The sequence below is a fragment of the Eschrichtius robustus genome, chromosome 4 (genome assembly GCF_028021215.1).
Source record: "Eschrichtius robustus isolate mEscRob2 chromosome 4, mEscRob2.pri, whole genome shotgun sequence".
NCBI lineage: Eukaryota > Metazoa > Chordata > Mammalia > Artiodactyla > Eschrichtiidae > Eschrichtius > Eschrichtius robustus.
The window spans coordinates 34,053,084-34,073,555 of record NC_090827.1 but is presented as its reverse complement, the minus strand read 5'-3'; the positions used below and the strand labels follow the sequence as shown (position 1 = coordinate 34,073,555).

Genomic DNA, 20,472 nt, shown 5'->3' with positions numbered 1-20,472 from the left:
ATACACTGAATTTAGATTCCCTTTCTATATGAATTCATAAAGTCCTATGCCCATTTGTCTCCATTTCTATCATAATGAAAATAGCTATTTTTTTCCCCATCAATCTTTCTGAGGGCAGGAGTTGTGTTTTTCCTTTAATAACTAGCATAGTGCTTGGCATATGACAGGCATTATATATATGTTGAATGAATGCATAAAATAGGATGTTTCTGGGATACCTACATTTTCCCACTATTCTGTATGTCAGTTTCTATGCCAGTTCTGTTCTATGTTAAATGTTGTGTCACAACAATATATTTTATCATTAGGTAGAACAAAGCATCTCATTAATATTTATATTCAGAATTTTCTTTATGATCTATACTTCTTTTGTTTTTATAAATTTATTTATTTTATTTATTTTTGTCTGTGTTGGGTCTTTGTTGCTGCGCGCGGGCTTTCTCTAGTTGCGGCGAGCAGGGGCTACTCTGTTGCGGTGCATGGGCTTCTTATTGCGGTGGCTTCTCTTCTTGTGGAACATGGGCTCTAGGTGCATGGGCTTCAGTGGTTGTGGCACGCAGGCTCAGAAGTTGTGGCTCGCGGGCTCTAGAGTGCAAGCTCAGTAGTTGCGGCACACAGCCTTAGTTGCTCCACGGCATGTGGGATATTCCTGGACCAGGGCTCGAACCTGTGTCCCCTGCGTTGGCAGGCGGATTCTTAACCACTGCACCACCAGGGAAGTCCCATGACTCTTTCGTCACATTAACTTTAGAAAGTTTTAACAGAATCTAAAATTATCCGTACTAGAATTTTGATTGGAATTATGCTAAAAATACAAATTAATTTGGGAAGAAGCAAAGATTATGTTATTCATAAGTACTTTATTGATTTTGTTGTTACTGCTGTAGTGTGTCAGGATTATTGATGCTATTGGGAGCTGCATTTATTTATTTAAAAAATTTTACTTTTTGTTTATTTACTTTTTGTTATTATATAGAAAAATTATTGTTACAAATTTATCTTGCATCCTGAAACTTTTCTTGAACCATTTTATTAATTCTTACAGAAAAATTTTTGTACGTTTTTAGTTGATGTGAAGATCTTCAACGCTTGAGAATAATCTCATTGTCAGCTAAATTCTATTTTGTTTTTACAATAAGGGATGGAAATTGAAGAACAAAAGTAAGATTTAAAAAACCTGCTTTTGGAGATAGGATTAAATTTTTACATCTATTTTAGAGATAGATATTATAATAGATTCTGGTAATTATATATATATATATATATATATATATATATATATATATATATATATATATATATAAAATGGGAAACAGGTTTTAACTGCTGGATCTTTCAGGGGACAAATATTTGAGTTTTTCAGAACTGATGAGGACCTCCTTATACAATTTCCTGACATACATGTTATTATCTCTTCCTGGTCTTTTCTATACTCCACCCCGCTTAGCTCCTGCCTTTGGCATAATATCCCCAAACCTCTCATGGATGGGGGCTCTTGACCTGGAATCACCAGGCTGTCTGGGATCAACAACAAGGTATCTCAAGCCCAGCTTTCTTTCATGCGGCAACATGGAAAAGGCAAATATCCAGCTCTGACTTTGGCTATGTCCCCATCACACCAGGACTCCTGGGTAGAGAGAAAATGTGAGTTTTGAGAGCCCCATTTAAGGTCACAAGAGAATGGATATAGGAAACAAAGAAGCATAAGGTGGAGCCCAATAGAGTCTATTCCATTTTTTAAATATTGCATATTTTATTCCTAATCAATAACATTCAATTTAGTTGAACATCTAGAAGTTGTCTAAGATAGAATTTTCTATTTTCTAAAGAAAACTTTTGTGTCCTAATTAAGGCAAATATTTTATTTGATCATTTATTGTGAAGGTAATGATAAGTGTTAAATAAGGCTTTTGTTTGCATTAACTCTGTGGGATATTTATTTAAGGCTACTAACACTTTGGTGGGTTTGGGTAAATATTGGTTCTTGCTACATGATGGGAGCTGACAAATAATAACACAATGGGGACAATACAAGTATGAAAGACCCAGGCTCACATAACACCGTTGATCCTTCTGCATCATAAAATTTTATCCTTTAGACTTGCACAGTTATCCAGTTTACATTCCATGTATTACATCATCACTGTGTCATGGGTTGACCTTCCTCTACATGCTTTACTTGTATTTTTGGAAGTTATTTTAAGGGCTTGTTTGGACGCTCTGAGACTACATTGGCCTCTGGATATCCGCATTGCAAGATAGACTCATTACTTTTGCAGATGTCATGACACCTCAAAATATCAAGAGATGTGCAGTCTGTTTTGGTGATAGGAACAAGACACTCTAATCCACTATGAGTACAACAGAGTCCAATGCTTAGTTTGGGGTGGATTAAAAAAGATAAGATAATGAATTACAGTTTTGTTCAAGTGTTAGAATAAGCCTAATGAATAAAGCTACTTCAGACACCTAATGATGAACTAGACCAAAGTGTTTTTTGCAGAGTCTACCTGAAAAAAGCTTAACATAGCAAACTTATGACTTTTTTACATAACTGGCATATTATTTTTATCTGTTGTGTTTAGAAATCAGTGGATGGTTTACATTTTCTTTAGTAGCAACTGATTAGTCTCATACTTTCTCCTATTATGAAACTATTTTTTCCAACACTTAAAGGCAACTCTGGATCTATCAGACTCAAAAATTATAAATCTTCAGAAAAATTGTGATAAGGTGTTTTTTTCCTCCAAATTAAATAAAACCTGGTGTTTGATTTAAAGCTGACTGTAGTTTTCATCCTCCTGTATTAAAAAGCATGTAGATTGGGAAGAAATATATGAGAATGTGAGTGAGAAAATCTTATGTCACATCTGCATTGTTGACATGACTGGAAGAAAGTTTTGAATTAAGTACAGCAGTTAAAGAACAAGTTGAACCCAATAAAAGTTATTGCTCTCTTTTTGACAGATAAAATGAAATCTTGGTAATTGATAGTATATTTACAATTTGAAAATTATCATTCCTGATAATAAAATAGGAAAAAGAACCAAGTGGCACTTTTGGATACATCTGTTGAATGATACATAATAAATATTTTGATAAGCCACATGTCATAGTTGTAAAATGCCCAAACCAGATCACTGGGTTCAAATTTAAATAGTGACACTTAAACTAGCTGTGGAATTCTGAGTTGCCTCACCTTTCTTTGCCAATTCCTCTGTCTATAAATGTGGGTAATAATAGTACCTACCTCATAGGGTGGTTTTGTTGGGGGTCACCAAGGCCACCCTGAGTGTCAACGATTTGCTAGAAGGGTTCCCAAGATTCAGAAAAGCTGTTATACTCACAGTCATGGATTCTTACAGTGAAAGGATACAGATTAGAATCAGCAAAGGGAAAGGACACATGAGGCAAAGTCCAGCTGCCACCTTCCAGATGTCCCTTCCCAGTGGAGTCACATGGGGGTGCCCTTAATTCTCTCCACAACAGTGTGTGACGTCATGTGTGGAGCGTGGTCAACCAGAGAAGCTCAACTGAGCTCTGGTCCCTAGAATTTGATTAGGTGTCAGTCACAGAAGCCTGCAGCACCAGATGACTGACCTCAGCTATTCAGACCTCAGCCTCCCCTCCTCCAAGCAAAAACAGGTGTTCACCATGAATGTATCTGATCCACTTGGAACAGCAGAAGCCTCTAACATATACACAAACTCTCTTATCAGTCAGACTGTTCGAAGAGCTCAGAGGTTATCTTCCAGGAACTGGCCTAAGGCCAATTCTGAAGGAGGGCCTTTCTTTGGAATGTGTAGCATTTGAGGAACTTATGCCTGCTGAGCTAACCCTTGCCTGCCCGGTGGTTATGAGGAATAAATGAGTTAATCAATTAACTTAGAATAGTGCCTGGCTCATGTAAGCAAATAAATAATGGTCAGCTAGAGTTCCTTCTTGTGGACCTCTATGAGCTGAACGAAGCAGATTAATTTGGAATACAAACAAGAAATCGCTATATTCCGTGGATCTTGTGATCATGACATAAGTCCTCAAGTTTGGGATAATGGGCATTACGAGCAAATTAAATATTTTAGCGAGCAGTGTTTTAAAAACGAGGAGTTCCCAGTGAAACACCAAATCCTCACGTTTTGTCTTTTTGTTCTTTACAGAGCTCTGAAATCAGCAAGGCAGTAATCAAAGAGCAGAACTGTTTGAGGAATCCAACAAGAAAGCAGGTACAAGAGTGGTTCTCAATAATTAACCCATAATATTCATTTAGATTGATGATTAAGTCAAACTTACAGGCCCTATTATTAAAAATATTTTCCAGAAAAGCCAGCTTGGTGTCTTAGAATGTGTGTGACTGAATATTGCAGATGGCTGACCATATCCTAAAGAGGAACTGATTTCTATGGATACTTTACATCAATTCTGAAGGTTTCAGTTAGGCCAGGCCTAGGTAGACATGTAAAGGAATGAACTAATTATTATTACTTATTATTAAATCAACACATATTCATTAAAGGCCTGCTATATGGCAAACACTCATCTATGAGGCATTTGGTGATTTTATAGACTTGGACAAAACAGGCATGGTCCATTCCCACCCTCATGGTGCTTACAATCCAGTGAAAGTGACATGAAATAAATAAGCAATATCAATATGTGAACAAAAATTGTGATAAATGCTATGAAGAGAAATTGCAGAGTTCTGTAGGAGAAAATATTGGGAAATAAGGGAGGAATGTACTGTAGATGGACTAGACAGAGGTGTTTCTTTGGAAGATGATGTTTCAACTAAGAGCTGAAGTGTAAGGAAAAGAGTCCCAGGCAGATGGAACAGCAGTGAATAAAGAACGTAACTGAAAAAAAAGAATAAAGTGGCTGTAGCAAAGTCACAGAGGTGGAGACAAGGATAAGATGAAGCTGGGTTGAAAATGGGATGAACATGAATATGGTAACCGGCCCAGTCCCATAGGGCCTTAATGGCTCGGGTAAAGTGTCTTCAGACCAGCTCTGCTTGGCCACTTTCTGCCCTTGGCATTTCTGTGCTATGTCATTTGTTGTTCTCTGCTGGTCCCTTGAATATAGAAGCTTTCAAATCTGCCACCCAACCCTACACTTCTACATCTCCTGCCAAAGTACAGTGTAAAGGGCTTATGACTGTGCAAAGAGGTTCTCAATGTGTCCAAATACTAGTTCCATAATATGTTCTGTATAAAATGGTTTGGGGTCAAGAAGGTTTGAAAATTTCTGAATACTGTACCACTCTCAGGAGATTTAAATACACATTAACATGTTATAGTTTCTGGGAAGTTCTGTAGTACAAACAGATGTATATGTGTTTTGTGTGTGTGTGCACTGTTATTGAACTTAATATTTAACCAGTATTTCCAGGTTTACATTAGAAAATGTTTCAGAATTTTCTCTCTTAGAAATATGTATTTTAAGGGGTTCCTTATACTCCTGAGGCTGGCCTGCATTTAGGTCACTTGACCTATTTTATGGCTATGCACATTAAATTATGTTTGATAATTTTCTAGAATCTGGATAATTCAAGCCAGAAGAAAAAATTAATAAATAAATGTTTGCTTCAGTGGTTTAGCTTTTTAAGGCAGAAGATTTTTCTTGACCTGAATTATATGGTTAACTGCTTTAAATCCTGATTATACTTTGCATGTGAAAATACTGCCTTAAGTACCAGTAAGGAGCACTGGAGTTAGAGCTTACTAAGTAATTTTCAGTGTTAGTGTTAGTAATATTTGTTTTCTTAAATCAAACAAAGGAAAACCACAAAAAATACTGCCTGCCTCTTAGCTGCTCTGAATCTTATGCTTATTCTTCTTGATTTGTAAAATTCACCTAAGTTTTAAAAGTCTGAAAGTGAGGAAGATGACTTGGGGTAGTGCCTACTTTAGCACCTGAAGAAATGATTTGATTTCATATAAAATGTGGAGATTGTCTATTCGCAGCAATAAAAGCTTCAAGGACTCAGAGCGTGAGAGTTAAACTAAGATTATCCCAGAAGAGAGGTTCTCAGCATCTGTGTTGGAAAGGATGTTGACTTTTTTAGATCAATTCAGTATCTCTCAATTCAGTTAACTATTATTAAAAATAAGAAAAAAATCATGAAAAATTCCCTAGTATTTCATAACTTAGAAAAAAAGCCTTGTTTCATCCCCAGAAAGACAAGAGACATCTGTCCCTTAATTACTACTCCTGCCATTTGCTTTGTACTAGAGATGTGTCTCAAATTTGGAAGCTAATTAGAAATCTTAATTGAAAATGGCTTAAAAAAAAAAGGAAAAGAAAGTAAAATGATCAACATGAAAACATAAAAGTAGGGAGGAAAATAGAAATGGTAATATTACAGCCAGATTGAATAATCACCTATCTTAAAATGAGTTGGTGCCTGGGGAACATATTTTGTGGCATGAAATGGAACTTTACTGTTTCCTCTTTCAGGAGGAATTTTCTCAACCAAATGACAAGTCTTTTAATTTCTATAAATTGTAATTTTCAGGGACTAGATTTTGCTCAGTGTAAAAACAATAGTTTTAACGTTTTGAAGCTGAAGTTAAATCCCAGCTCCCTAACTTGTTCCCTGTTTGACCCTGGACAAATTTTCCAACTGTTCTCAATCTCCATTTACCCATCTTTAAAGTGAAATTTTAAAATCCTGTTTTGCAATGTGGTTTCTTTCTTATTTGTCTCTTGACTTATACACTGACTAGATATATTCAGTTCTAGAAAGAAAGGAAAGAAGAGAAAAAGTCAAAAGGAAACAAAGCTAAATTTGAGAATATATATAAATGTATAGCACAGAATACCAATACCATACATTCAGAAAGTGCTTGTTGCTTCTGTGCCTTGGAGGCAAAGATTGGAAGGCAGATTCATTAATCCTTTTCCTTAAGCTATTTTTCTTTCTGGTGGGTATTTTGGATTCTGTTGTCCAGATTGTAAATCCCACTTAAAGGTATTAGTGACATATATTATTTCTGACTTACAGTACTTTGCATGCTGGTTAGGCATGAGAGTTGCTCAATTCATATTTGTTTAATTTGAGTGAGGCTGTGAACTAACAGGGCAGGAAGTAGGTAACCCAGATTATCCTATCTTCTGGCTTACAAACACCATGTCTAACATCTGAAGCAGAAGTGGTTATGCCTCCCTGTGAATGATTTCATTCAATGATAGTGTACCCACTTCCTGCTGCTGTTCCGTGCACTCTCCTCCCATCAGACTAGCTCATTTCCTGTTATTTATGCATATTGTACATTTGTGGCTTTAGGTCTTTGCTTGCACTGCCTCCACTTTCAATATTTTCTTCCTTGTTTTCTTTCATTCTCCCTCCCTTCTCCCCCCTCTTCCTTTTATCTATACCCATCTTTTTGATGTACATATCTCTTAAAGTCTGACCAAATATCACCTCCTCCATGATGCAGTCACAGGTATCTGCTGAGATAATTCTCTTACCTCCTTTGATTTTTGTTTTGTTTTGTTTGTTTTGTGTTCAAGCACCATTCCTTGTTCCCTGTCTAGAAAGTGACCCTGAACACAGAGCCAATGAGATCCCAGCCACATAGTATGTTAATGGCTCTTTACTTCCATCCTCCACTCCATTTTGTTACCCTTTTACCAAAAATCTCATCAAAGGAGTAGCCCACTGGCAGTGTTTGCTGCTTGCTTGCACACTGGTGTCTGGGTTACTGGTGGTATGAATTTTTGCCATTGAACACCAGGCTGCAGTCACATCAGTTGTCTGAGCCTGGTTGGCTTTCTGAATCTCTCCTTAGTTTTGGCTGCTGTGTACCTTGCAGTCAGGAGCCTGGCTCTGTACCCAGTGGTTGAGGTGCCCTGATTCCCAGGACACCTGCCTGCATCTATTTCCCCATGTCCTTACCTTACTCTGGGTATCCTTCCTTGATTTATGACTTGGATACACATGTGACGCTGAGAATTGCCCCTCCACAGAAGCCCTTTCTACTGCTTCCTTATCCCCCACCCCAGACTCAAGAGTGCCCCTATTTATTGAGGCCCATTCATATCAAACTTAAGTTTATCACTTAAGTCTTGATAATTTGGACTCTTGGCTCCTATAAGTCAATATTTGTTTCCCAGTTTATTCTTCTTACTCCTCTGGAATGGATTTCTTTTTTCTTCCATTTATGTCTCTGCATTCCTCCTGATTGAATGGTTATTATCAAAGCATTCCAACTGTACCTCTCTAAGGCCATCTTCCACTTGTCTAGCCATGTTAATAGTAAATAGTATTAAAATTGATAATGCTAGTAATATTTATTGACCACATGCTATATTTTCTAATATCTTCTTTTGTTTCACTGTTTTAAAATTTGCACACAGTAAAATTCATACTTTTTGGTGTACAGTTCTAGAATTTTTGACAAATGTAAGCAGTCATATACTCACTCCACAATCAAGATACAGAACAGTTACATCACCTATAATCTCTTTTCTACACCTTTATGGCCAACCTCTCCTGCTCACTTCTAACCATTAGAAAGCACTGAACTGTTTTCTGTTTCTATAATTTGCCTTTTCCAGAATGCCATGTAAATTGAATCATACAGAATGGAGCACTCTGAGTCTGGCTTCCTTCACTTACAATAATGTGCTTAAGATTCACCGAGTTTTGTGGGTATCAGTGACTTATTCCTTTCTATTGCTGAGTAATATTCCGTTGTGTGGATTTGCTTTGGTGTGATTATCCATTTATTTTGATTTTGAGTTTTTAGTTTTAAAAAAACATGTTTTTCTGTGATCATGTTTTATTTCTCTTAAGTAAATAATCAGGAGCAAGATTGCTGGGTCATATGGTATGACCCAGGTTATATTTAACTTTATAAGAAACTGCCAGACTTTTTTCCAAAGTGGTTGTACTATTTTGCCTTCCCACCAGCAATGTGCAAGAATTCCAGGTGGTCCACATCCTTGTCAGAGATTGATACTGACAATTTTTTAAATGTTTAATTATACCATTCTAGTAGGCACATAATAATAGCTTATTAGAGTTTTAATTTGTATTTTCCTAATGATATATAGATCAGTTTAGAAAATATCGATATCTTAACAATAATGAGCCTTTCAATCCATGAACATTGTATATATCTTCATTTGATTTTATCTTATTTTCTTTTATCAATGTTTTATAGATTTATAGCATACCGATTCTGTGCATATTTTGTTTGATTTATTTCTAAATGTTTTTATGTTTTTTGGTACTATAATAAATGGTACTTTAAAAAACTTTTTCCATTTTTCATTGGCAGTTTATAGACAACTGATTTTTGTATATTGCCCTTATATTGTGTAACTTTGATGAACTGATTATTTCTAGCTTTTTTGGTAGATGTTTTTGGTTATTTTCTACATAGATAATCGTGTTGTCTGCAAAGAGAGAACATTAGTTGTTCCTTTCCAATCTGTATGTCTTTTATGTTTTTCTTGCCTTGTTGCATTGGTCATGACCTCCAGTGTGATATTGAAGAGGAAAGATGAGAGTGGAAATTCTTACCTTATTCCTGACCTTAGCAGCAAAGTACTGAGTCTTTTATTATCCAGTTATGATGATAGCTGTGGCATTTTTGTAGATGGCCATTATCAAGCTAAAGTACTTCCATTCTATTCCTAAATTGAGAGGTTTTTTTGTTTGTTTGTTTGTTTTTAGTTTTCTGGATGAGAGTTTTTATTTTCTGTACATTGAATTTTGTCAGTTACTTTTTCTGCATCTTTGAGATGATCATGTTTTTGTTTTTTATTCTGTTGATATAGTGAATTACATTGAGAGATTTTTGAATGTTGAACTAGTTTTTCATTCCTAGATAAACCCCTCTGTATACTGGTTTATTCTAGAATAAACCCCTCTTATATACTTTTGAATTAGATTTGCTATAGCTAAGGTTTTGTTGATAATTTTTTTGTGAGTCTAAGTTCATGAGAGATATTGGTCTTTTTTTTTTTCCTTACAGTGTCTTTGATTTTGCATTAGGTTAATGCTGACCTCATAAAATGAGTTGGAAATTATTCCCCACTTTTGGTTTTCTCAAAGAGTAAGTGTAGATTTTTGTTCTTTGTTCTTCAAATTTTTAGAACCATTCATCAGGAAAGTCATCTATCCTGGAGTTTTATTTGTAGTTTTTAAATATGTATTCAAGTTTTGTAATAGGTACAGAGCTATTCAGGTTATACATTTCTGCTTGAGTGAGATTTGGTAGTTTTTGTTCAAGAAAGTGTTCAATTTTATCTAAGTTATACCTTTTTTTAAAATTGAAATGTAGTTTATTGGTAATTCATAGCTTCTCTCTTTTTTCTTGGTCAGTCTGGCTAGAAGTGTATCAATTTTATTTATCTTTGCGAAGAAACAGCTTTTGGATTTATTGATTTTCTCAATTGTTTTAATTTTCAATCTCATTGATTTTGCTTTTATTTATATTATTCTCTTCCTTCTGCTTGCTTTGAGTTTAATGCACTCTTTCTAGTTTTCTAAGATGGTAGCTTAAATCATAGATTTGAGACTTTTCTAATAGTGGCTTACTAAATTTCTGTAAGCACTACTTTAGTTGTTGCATTTGACAAATTTTGATATTACTTTTTACTTTCATAATTCAAATTATTTTCTAATTACTTTTGTGATGTCCTCTTTGGCCCAGTGGTTATATAGGAATGTGTTGCCTATTTCCCAAATATTTGTATTTTCAGATTTTTTTCTGTAATTAAATTCTAGTTTAATACTGTTATGTTTGAAAACATGTTTATATGATTTAAATTCTTTTAAACCTGTCACAGTTTTATGGCCCATGTCTAAAAAATAAGGACTGCCTTCAGGTCAAAACTATAAGAAAACAGAGGGGAAATGAAAACTTCACCCTCATGTGATTTAATTCTTCAAGTTATAGCTCCTTCTTACAATTTTCCTGCTTTTGTTTATTTATCAAAATGCTCAGGTACCTTGCTTTTTGTATCTACTTCTGATCATCAGGACATATAGTATTCAGTTGCTTTGGTCCATTTCTGCTAGAAATGGAATACCTAAAAGTTTTGCATATGTTAATTTATTTACTTCTCTCCACAATTTGTTAGACAGGTATTACCATTTTACCAGCTTATGATGAGGTAACTAAGGAATAATATGGTTGAGTTAATTGCCCAAGGTCTCAAAGTGGCAGAGCCTAGGTAGTCTGGGTCCATAATAGCTCTCTTCACCACTTTGCTACAATGTCATTCATGCTAAATTACTGTAATAGGGATTCAGATATGCATGCTAGACTAAAATAGAGTTAAATTATAAAAGATTCCAGAACACAGCAGCAGGAAATAGTCAAACAAAGACAGACTTACTAACTTGCCAGACAAAGGAAAAACAACTGGTGAAGAAATTCCCAGAGTAGTTCACTAAAGGGAAAAGAGCCAGGGAGTATTAAGTGCTACAATGTTACAGGGTGGGAGATAGAGGGGTGTGGGGAGTAGAGGGGTGGAGAAAGAGGGAGAGAAGCATGCAGAGGTGGATGTTATGTTGGTTATGCTATTTAAGGATTGAAAATTAGTACTTTGGCAAAGACAGAATATAAAAGGAAATTTTTCTATTTACAACATTACATTCTGTATAGTAGATGCTCAATAAATACATGTCACATGAACTAATGATTATGGTATTTCCTTTCCTTACTTTTCCTTACATGTGGGATCAAAACAATCCTAAAAGTTGGAGAGCTTCATCCTGAGATTGAAAAGGTGGGGAAGGAAAAAGTTTTATTCAGTATTCAGGCATAAATTAATGACATACTTTTCACATAAAATCTGAGCTTAAATACCATACTGCCTCAGTAATAATCCTTCATTTACTCCAGCTGATCACAGAAGATTAGCCCATGTTATAGAGGAATTCATTAAATTAATCCATGATTTTTTTTAGTTGCATGAGAGGCACCAGAGAAACTCTAACTGAATTTGCAGGTGGAACAATGGCTTGGAACTTCACTACTCAGCCTTGTTCTTTTTGTAGATATTCTTCCCAATTCAAGTTTAGCAATTAAATTTTCTTTCTTCTTCTTTTCCTTTTTTTAAAATTTTTGAGTCCCTATGTTTGCTCTTATTGTGGTGCAGTTTTATTGAGTAAATATTTTAGGTAGAATGTGTGATTGTGTACACATTTGTGTGTAAAGAAACTGCTTGCAGTGAAAGAATTCAGACTCATCATCTGCAATATGAATGAGAAAACTTAGTTATGTCATCTTATAGTCTTTGTAGATAACCTCAGGCACTCTATGAATGTCTCTGGAGAGTTAAAGTGAAATTACAATCATCACAAATACACATTTATTCTTGCCTGTCATAAGAAAAAGCAGAAGATAAAATTTTAATTAAATTCATTATCTGTCTTACTTTGAAATTTCAGCTTTCAAAAGAAAACGAGCAATTAATCATCAGAAACTATAGCTAATTCAGTCAATACTAATTTGAACCTGAAATGTATCCTCATAAGGAATTCAGTCAGTTCTGCGAGTGAATAACTTCTGATGTCTATGTTAGAAATGGCCTGCAGACATAGCCGACGCTTCAGTTTTAGTTTTGCTTGAACAGGTGGTATTTAACTGGCCTTGGGTGTACATGTGTGACAGTGTTCATAAGGATTTTGAAACTTTCTTGTTTATTATTTGTTTGTTTGTTTGTTTGTTTCAAATGTAATGTTTTACTGGAAGGTGAATGGATAATCCCTATCAGTTATAAAAGCAAAATTAGAGGATCCTAGGATTGTGATGGAGATACAGGAGTATATTGAAAAATTGTCCAAAATTCTGAGAAGCTAGATATTTTTGTGCAATAACTCCAGCATGATCTTCGTTTTCCAGTTTTTGAGATCACAATTTGGAAAGCCCCCTATCATTTCAGCTGTTGGGCTCCTGGGGTAGGATTTCAGCAGAAGCTAGAAAATCCGTATCTTCCGTAGAAGGATGGGAGGCCATGGCAGACATATTCGAAGCTTCCATAACCAGAGCCATACCCGTAGTCTCTGAAGTCACATCCATAGCCCAGTCTGCAGAAGCTGCCACCAAAGCTAACATAGCTGAAGCCCAGGCCTCTGTAATAGTTCCTGTAATGGCTCATGGTGTCAGGGGTGGTGACTTTGGTTTGCTGTTCAAGACAAGATCCTGAGTATGACTATCAGCATGTGTAGAGGGATGCTTATATACCCTGGTCAGAGCATGTGATAAATCACGTGTATACCTTCCTTTCATGTCATTTTTTTCATTACACATACTTTGCACAACTCATTAATTTGTTGTCCCCTGACACAGGGAGAGGGCCTCACACTCATTAAAATATTTGAGATGACTTTGTTGCCTAGTTAGGGTGTTCTTTAAACGTTATTGCATCACTTTATCAAATCATCACTTTGCACCCTTTAAATATACACAATTACATTTGTCAATTATACCTCAAGAAAGCTGGTGAAAAATGTTATTGCATCATTTTGTAAGAGGAAACGCCGTTGCCGCAGCAGCGTTTCCTCGGAGTCCTCTTTAGTACAGGTGGGAAAAGAATCAACCTCCATCCAAAGTAAGATTCTCTCTTTACATCTCTGCTTCTTGAGATAGGCTTGAGATGGGCTGCTAGGAGCCATTACATTTAGAATACGCAGCTGCCGAATAAAAGTATCAGGAAAAATGCCCTGTCATCTTAAGTGTGGACAGTAGACTCCTGTCCTTTACTTAGTTTTCAGATGAAGAGAAGGCCATTTAAAAATACCCAAGCATCTAGTGAATTGCCATAAAACCCTCTTGTACCATTTTTTAAACCTGTGCTGTGTGACAGCAATTCAAAAAACAAAAAACAAAACAGTGTATTTGGGGCTCGAGACCAGTTTTACAAGTTTTTATTAAGTAAGCAAAAATGCAATGTGTCACATGAAGTATTTATAGAAAAAAATTTCCATGAAATTACAATCTTTTCTGGAACATTCAATGAAAGTTCCTATCCTTTGGATGACATGTGAGAAGCAACCAGGAGTGTCACACTGTGAACAAAAGGGTAAAAGCCCACCTTAGAACAAAAGACCTTCTCGCTGATCCCAGTGTGGCCACCTAGCGCATGGAGTTTTTCTGTCCCATCTCTGGGTCTCAGTGTGCTCACCTCTTGAATGAAATGACCCCTAGTTTCCTTAAGTCTCTTCAATTCTATATTCTGTTAGAACATTTTATCTCAGTGTTTAAAGAGTGCTGATAGGTAGACATAGGTAACACACCTCTTGTGAAGAGATGACTGAGATTAAATCAAACAGGTTTTCACATCTTTACTTTGTAATTCTTCAGGTTGCTGTCATTTTTATAACTGACACGGAACACAGTCTAACAAGTCAGACGGCTGACCCGCTGTATTCCCAAAGCTGGTCCAACTCCTCCCCCTTAGGACATCTGATCATTGTTGGAAACTTTAAATTCTGGTGCAGATCTGCTGCAGTGCTGAGGTGTGCTGAGTTCTCGGGATTAAGGGTAACTCGTCACAGAGATTGACAGAGCCTCCCTTTCTGACTTCATATACAGTGGAGACCCACATTGTTCTTATACTAATTTGAAACAAATGAGCGACAGACTGACCTCTGGTTGACAACGAGCCAAGGACATAGTCCCTTTGACTATGCTTGGTGAACTGAGTTCTCTGTATTGCTGCTTTGTGTTCTGTCCTTCTGAACATCAAGATTTTGCTAGTTTCAGTGACCATTTAATACTCATTGTAATTTGGGATTATTTCTTGACTGGGATTGTGAACTCTGAAAGACAGCTCTGCAATTTAAAAAAACAAATGAAGAAAATATTACCCCTTTGTTAAGTAACCAGAATGATGGATCCGGAGAGTTGGATGTGTTCAATCATTTGGTTCTATTTTAAAATTTCAATTATTTTGAATTTTTGGTCTTGATTATTTTTTCATGCTGACTTGACCACTGAAAGTATATTTACATCAGGATCAAGTAAAAGAACCAGAGATTAGTATGTTTCAATCAGACAGGATGTTATAAATAGAATTATAGAAACATCTATCATGACCTGGTTTTCTCTTTCCTGGGGCTTCTGGTACTTAGGCATTAGATGCTATATTGATAGGCTATAGGTTTTCCAAAGGTTTTTATGTTTAAGAAAGAGAATAATCTAAATAAAAGACAGTATAAGTAAAATAAATGTCTCCTAGACTCCCTCCTTCCTCCCTACCCTTCTGCCCTAATTTTTTTCTTAAGGGATAATAAAAGGTTGAAAATTTTTGCATGGTAAAATTAAAAAGTAGTAGCAGGTAGAATAGGGCTCTAGAATCAGAAACTCAAGTTCATGTCCTTGTTTCTCCAATTATTAGATGGGCCCTGGAATAAATTATTCTTAAGCTTCAATTCTTCACCAGTAAACCTGGAGTTACGTCTTAAATTTGTTATGAAAATTAATATAACGCATATAACGTGATGCCACAGAGCATGGCACATAATATGTATACAGAAAGGGCACATAACTACTCAGAAAATCACAGCTGCTATTGACTAAGGTGAATTTCTAAAGCAGTGATGAAGATAGAAGCCTTTGAAGAATGAGGGTGGATATTAGCAGATTCTCTGTTGATTTGATGTTCACAGGAGAAAAGGAAAGTGTAATATGCTGGTCAATTGTATTTTATTGAAATGGTTCTCTTGTTTCTACCCTCTCTCTTCCTGTTTCCATGTGTCACAAGCAACCACTGTGTGCCCTAAAACCCCCAGTCTCCAGACATTTTCAGTGAATTGTTGAACTCTAGGTGATCATGCTTTTGATGACATTATGACACTAGTTCTTAATGTGAGCTGCCATCTTACTGTCCTTGCCAACCTCCAACACTTTCCGAAGTGTGGCATGCAGTGGCCTGGCTCTGTTTAGGCCCAGAGGTACCCTGGTCTGACCCTGCCAAGAACCGAGTGTACTGCCGAGAGTCAGGCAGCAGAGTGGAGGCTGGAGAGAGCAAAGAGAAAAGGGAGTACAAGCGGGGGACTGAATCTAGAGTGGGTCAGACCTCGTCACTGACAAGACTCCATCTCAAAGAGGCCAGCTAATAATAGGTGTGGATGGGAGGGTAAGTGGGTATCAAGGGTCCCAGGCAGATAACCCAGATTGTAAAATCCTGGAGAGATGGAAGCACTGGAGGTAGGACATGAGCCAATCGCTGGAGAGACTGAAGCCCATGTCAGGACCCATGACAGCTCCTGGCATCAGTCTAGAAAGTCTAGTTAAATGACATAGGCCTTTAGCCCCTACTGGCTTTTTATCTGAGGGAACTCCCTATTCACCTCTCCCAGTTTATGAGCCTGGAATCTGGGTGGTCTTCTTTGCCTTAAAGTCATGCTTCTCAAGCTTGAATGTGCATAGGAATCATCTGTGCCACAATGTGAATTCACTTTAGTAGATCTGGGGCCTGGCTTAAGGCTCTGTGTTTCTAACAAGCTTCCAGGTGATGCAGGTACCGCTCTTCCAGGAACCACGTTTTGAGTGGCAGAGCCTTAAAAGAATGTGGCTGTTTGGTTTTGCTTAATCCACATGTCTTCTATTTCATATCCGTGCTGCTTCCTCGTGGTAAAATTGAGGAGGACATAGCTGACTGAGCCCCCAAAGCTGGACTTCTGATCAAAGTGGAGCTCTAACAACTCTCATCTTTATTCTACTTGTGACAAAGCGTGTCCTCACCAAATTTAATATTAGTAGTAAGACCATACTGATGGCCTGGAGCATTCAATTGTCTCCTGACACAGTTGGTTTTCCTGGGCAGAATCATTGCCCCTGAACATTCACCCATTGCTGGCTCATATCCCCTGTCTGGTCAGGGCCCTCATGAGAAGCCAGGAGGGACTTTGACCTTAAATACGTGCCTGAATTTTTTAGGTAAAATATTTGCCAATTTATGCCATTTTTTTCCCAAGGAAACGTTTTTTCCTGAAACCTTATTTTTAATTCTGCTATTACTTTTGAATGATATAACATAAGAATAAATCCCTGTTACTGAGAATAGGGGCCTGCTTGAAAAACTGTGAATATAATTTTCCTGCAGTGATGGTAGTCTTCAAAGTACTTGACATTTCCCATGAGGGGAAAGGAGCTGAGAAAGCAGAGGTGAATCCCATCTGGATCACATTCCTGATTTTACCTCTTCTTAGTATCATATAGCATTCGGCTGATTCTTAGAAGATCCGCCCATCCACACGCCATGTTGCAAATTCCAGATGTTTAGAAGGTTTTAAAGGGATCTGGCATTGTGAATTATATCTGGTTTATCAGAATGAAGTCCAGGCTCCAGAAGTTTTGCAACACTGACGTGAAGCGAGCAGTTTAGTAGCTTAGCTACGGAAAGGCTATACCATCAACATAATGGAGACTTTATGTTTCTTCTTGAAATGGCTAGGAAATAATAATTCATTCAACACTTCATATCGGAGCAATGTTTGGAAACCTAAATGAAAGTCATAGGTATACAGTGTCATCAAGCCTCCAGTACTCCCTGCCTGGACCTCAGCTGGAACAGGCCAGGAAGCATCTTTAACCAGAGGTCCACTGAGAACCCAAGAATGGGGCTTCCCTGGTGGCGCAGTGGTTGAGAGTCTGCCTGCTAATGCAGGGGACACGGGTTCGAGCCCTGGTCTGGGAGGATCCCACATGCCGCGGAGCGACTAGGCCCGTGAGCCACAACTACTGAGCCTGCGCGTCTGGAGCCTGTGCTCCGCAACAAGAGAGGCCACGATAGTGAGGGGCCCGCGCACCGCGATGAGGAGTGGCCCCCGCTTGCCACAACTGGGGAAAGCCCTCGCACAGAAACGAAGACCCAACACAGCCAAAAATAAATAAATAAATAAATTTAAAAAAAAAAAAAAAAGAACCCAAGAATGGCCCATTGTATGATGCCTCACACCCATGTCATCCTGGGATAAGTCCTAAACCACAAGTGCCTCCTGTCATGTATCCTGGCCCATTATTTCGTCCCCATTTTGCCACGGGCTTAGTTGGCTATGACTCAATCTTTCTCTGATCCTCTCACGTCTGAGATAATTATATAAGGTCCTTGGGGTCTTCTGTTTCTACGAAAAATAGTCTCATCTGCCTTCTACCTCCTGAGAAAATGTTTTCTTTGTCTCTTTGTCTTAATGGAAACCTGCTTTTCTGGAGTTTTCTGCTACCCTGCTGCCTACTGTAATGTAGATCGGCCGCATATACAGAGCCTGGAGTCAGGGTTACTGTTTTCCTGGTGCCACAAGAGGCCTCCTAAGCTGTTATGTCTGGCTATGCCACACCTCTGTCCCTATTTATCATGCTCATTGGCCAAACTCCTGTTCTCTTTAGACTTTTCTACCAGACACATAGTCTTCCCTTGGTCCCCAGGTTCTGCCTGCTATCCCTCTGGGCAGTTGCAGTTCCTATAGGAATAACCCATCTAGCATCCTTGCTGGTACAGTTTCTTTGTCTTTTTGTGCTCTAGTGACCATCAACACCACTCTATTTCATCCACGCATTTATCCCATGACAATACCCTGGAGTTATCACTTAGGACTGAATTCTTCTCTCAGCCCCCAGTCTGTCACATCTTTCCCCATTAATGACTTCCCAATCTAGCCTAGAAACTTGTCAGTCGCATTAGTAGTATTACATTCTCGGCTTCACCCTTCTCTCACTGCGTCCACAGTCAAAACCCCAACACTATGTCAACTAAGGTGTCCTTCTCCACCAGGCTGCTGAGCCCTGCTGGAGACAGCCACACAGCTAGTCAGACCGAGGCCTCCACAAACCTGTGTCTCCAGGCCCAGATGGACCCATACAGCTGCCCCACTCGTTCCTTATCCGGTGCTCATAAAGGCCAGCACAAAACTCCACCTGTCTTCTCAAAGCTTCTTAGTTCCTCCCATTTCCTCTCCACATGATAACATAATTTAGTTTGTTAAATTCATGAGTACTTACGACCTACCAAAGTCATAAAGAAAAATATAGTAGATGTTTTGTACCTATTACCCAGTTTAATAAATCAAACTTTCCCAATACAGTTGAAAACCCCTGTGTTCCCCTGCCGGATCACATCTCCTACACCCTTCCTCCCAAATATCATAACTATTCTGATTTTAGTGTTTATCATGCATTTCTCTGTGATTGTACCTCATGTGTGTGTACCCCTATGCAATACAGAACTGGAATATTATTTTACATTTTTTAAAATTTTCTATAAGTGCCATCCTCTTTCTTTCCCCCCGCCCCGCCCCTGTCTTACGCTCCTCTTCACTCTTTCTCCCCTTTTTCTCTATACTTTGTGAAGTTAATCACTGTTGGTATGTGAAATGAAAATCCAGGCTATGCAGAATGAATAGATCACATTATATTTATCTACTTTCTTATTGATGGACATTTAGCCTGTTTCAGTATTTTATTATTAGAAGTTGATTCATTATAAACATTCTTTTAACTGTCTTCTGGTATGCATTTGCAAGAATTTTTCTAGAACGTATGGTTGGAAGTAGAATTGCTTTTCAACTTCACTAGATATTACCAAATTATTTTCCATTGTGACTGGAACACCAGCAGTACATAACAGTTTATATTGCTCTAAATCCTCATCAGTATTTGAGGTTTTGAGACTTTAAAATTTTTACTTATTGATGGTCGTATAATGATATCTCATTTGGCTTTAATTTGCATTTCCATGATAACTAGTGAAGTTCAGAATCTCTTAATAAGTTTCTTGACAATTTGTATTTAATAATTTTGAATTACCTGTTTACATATTTTGCTAGTTTTTTCTGTTGGGTTGTTTTGCTACCATTCTTAAGATATTCTGGAAAGTAAATCTTTATCAGTTATCTTTATTACACACAGTATTTCCTTTTTCTGCTTGTTTTAGGTTTAATTTGCTCCTTTTCTAGTTATAAGGTGACAGCTTAGATCATTGATTTGAGACCTTTTTTTTTCTATTATAAGCACTTAATACTATAAATTTCCCTGAAAGCGTAGTTTGATATGTAGTGTAGTGATTTCATTCTGATTCTGAGTATTAGTATGTTTTATATATGCACACACTTGTTTTTATTGCAATTCTCTTAAATATGTTAAGGTTTGTTTTAGGACCTAGGATATGATCTTAGTGAATATTCCATGTATACTTTGAAAAACATATGTATATTCTGTTGTTGTTGAATTTGTTGTGTTATAAATGTCAGTTAGGTCAAGTTGTTGGTACTGTCGTTGTCTTCTATATCCTCACTGATTTCTGTTTACTTGTTCTAGCCATTACTGAGAGAGGGATGTTGATGTCTCCACGCATATCATTGTGGATTTGTCTATTTCTCCTTTTAGTTTTTTAAGTTTTTGCTTCATGTATTTTTTTTTGTAATTATTTATTTTTTTGGCTGTGTTGGGTCTTCATTGCTGCACACGGGCTTTCTCTAGTTGCGGCAAGTGGGGGCTACCCTTCGTTGCGGTG

General features: G+C 37.3%; 1 protein-coding gene across 5 annotated transcripts in view; it reads left to right on the top strand.

The window, feature by feature from the left end:
* INPP4B (inositol polyphosphate-4-phosphatase type II B) overlaps window positions 1-20,472 on the top strand; it is a 606,964-nt gene that overhangs the window by 217,581 nt on the left and 368,911 nt on the right. For all 5 annotated transcript variants that reach the window (XM_068542548.1, XM_068542545.1, XM_068542547.1 and 2 more), the window contains one exon: window positions 4,158-4,223. The gene's annotated coding sequence lies outside the window, so the exon portion shown is untranslated. The remainder of the gene's footprint in view (window positions 1-4,157; window positions 4,224-20,472) is intronic.